Consider the following 2,140-nt stretch of genomic DNA (forward strand, 5'->3'; position numbering starts at 1 on the left):
TCTTTCACTGGTTCCTTCCCATCTGGATCAGTTGTTCCTTCTTGCCTTTAGATTTTCATTTGGATAATGACATGCCCTGTTTAGTCTCTGAGCCAGTAGATGGTGTTTGTGGATGAGATTCGACCACACCCTTTATGATGAATCAGTAGATGAATTAAAAGGGTGTGCAGGATGACCTCCCTGTCAGTAGGTGGCACTTGCAGGGAGGAGCAAGCTGCAGTGCTGTTTTGGGGTCCTATAGCTAGCTCTTATTCCTCTAGAGAGGCCCTCTTGTGCCTCGAGTGCTGGGCGGGGCCCTGGGATTTCCAGGTGTGTCTTTATTCTCCACCTCAGTGGGGACAGAACCGGAAGTGGGTATGGGTGGGGCCGGGTTGGGTAAGCCTGCCCTCAGCCTCCACAACTTCTGTTAGCAGGTGTCAAGGGTCTGTTCTTTGTTTCTGTGCAAAGCTGTCAGGAGTGGCTGAAATGGCTCCACTCGGCTGAAAGTCTGTGCTTGGGGGGTGCGGCTGTCCGAGACTTGCACTCTCGAGCAGGTCTCGCTCCCTTCCACTCTCCCCATCTCCATGGCCTCTCCCAGGTCTCTGCCAGCAAGGGGGACCTCAGGCCGATGGATCTCCCCTGGCTGTGACGTGGGCCAGGAGGTTCCCTACCCAGGATCATAGCCTGAGCTGGGTTCACAGCCCTCTTTTGGGAGGAGGGTTGCTGCTCGAGCACTCTGATCTGCCCCTGAAGACACACACTCCTCAGTAGGCTTTTTCACAGATCTCTCTTCTGTGCCCCGGGGCAGTGCGATGCTGACCTGGGTGTATGGGGTCTGGTCTTCAGACCTGTCCCCTGGACCCTGGAGATCAATCCCTGACCCTGCCAGGGGTAGGGGTGCTGGTCTTGAATCACCTACAGGGTGCCCAAGCTGGATCAATTTCACTCCACCTCAGTATTTGCCTCACTCTCCTGGAGTCCCCAGGCAAATAGCATCTGGGAGCTGGTGGGTAGGGAACTCACAGTCTGAGTACCCCTCAGTCTGCTGTAGGGCCCCAAAAGGAAAGGTACTGTTTCTTGGAGATGCCTCCGTGTGATGGCTAAATTGTCTCTCTGGGCACCCACGTGTAGGGAGGGGGAAGGAAAGAATGGAGTACTATGGTGTCTGCCGATAGGCTCGGGTCTGCGCCCGGGGAGGTGTCCCGAGGGGGCTGGGAGCCCGGCACTGAGTCTACAAGGGGCCACTGCTCGCTGGCGGCAGCCGTCTCCGGGCTGGTGTTGACAGGTCTCTCCAATCGCTCAGGAGCCCACCAGCAGTCTGAGATGCAAGGGAGGGGAAGTTAACCGCTCCACCTACCCTTGTCACTGGTCTCCAAGCCTCTCAGGACCTTTCTCCTTTCAGTTCTACTCCGCAATGTCTTCCCGTGGAGTCTCCTGTAGTTTCAGGCACCCTTCCTTCCAACCCTCACCCGATCTATGTTTCTCTGCTAGCTTATTTTTTTCTCTTTCTTCTAAAATTCGTCTTTTTTGCAGAGACACTCTGACTGGCGGCTTTTCTCGTCCGCCATATTGGCTCCTCCCTAAAAACCTATCTTGAAATAACCCAGTTACTACTAGCTTTAAAGTGGCTATTATAAAATGTGTTAAAATCTTAAAAGGAAAAATATGATTTGAACGAGTATACAGGAAACTCAACAGAGGAAACAAAATTATTAGAAAAAATCATATGTTTTAGTATGGGAAATTGCTCTAACCAAAAAGAACAATACCAAATATGTATGCAAAAAATAAAAGAAATTTCAATACTTACTATAAAGTTACAGAAATTTTTAAAATGTTTTGATTCACTTAAAATAGACATTTGAGTTAGTTGAACAAAATAACAGTCCATAAATTGATTCACATGTGTATGATCAGTTGTTTTTAACCATAATACTAAGATAATTCAAAGCAAGAAGTTATATATTTTTTAAAACAAAATGAGAATGATGTAATCAAATACTCATATGAAAAAATATAAATATTGGCTCTTACCAAATACCATAAACAAACATCCACCAAAAACAGATAATAGACCTAAATATAAAAATAGAAATAGAAAGCTACTGGAAGAACACATAATGAAAAAATGATGTTGAAATTTATCAAAAGGAATATCTCC

Source organism: Propithecus coquereli, unplaced genomic scaffold, assembly GCF_000956105.1.
Source record: "Propithecus coquereli isolate 6110/MARCELLA unplaced genomic scaffold, Pcoq_1.0 Scaffold647, whole genome shotgun sequence".
Taxonomy (NCBI): domain Eukaryota; kingdom Metazoa; phylum Chordata; class Mammalia; order Primates; family Indriidae; genus Propithecus; species Propithecus coquereli.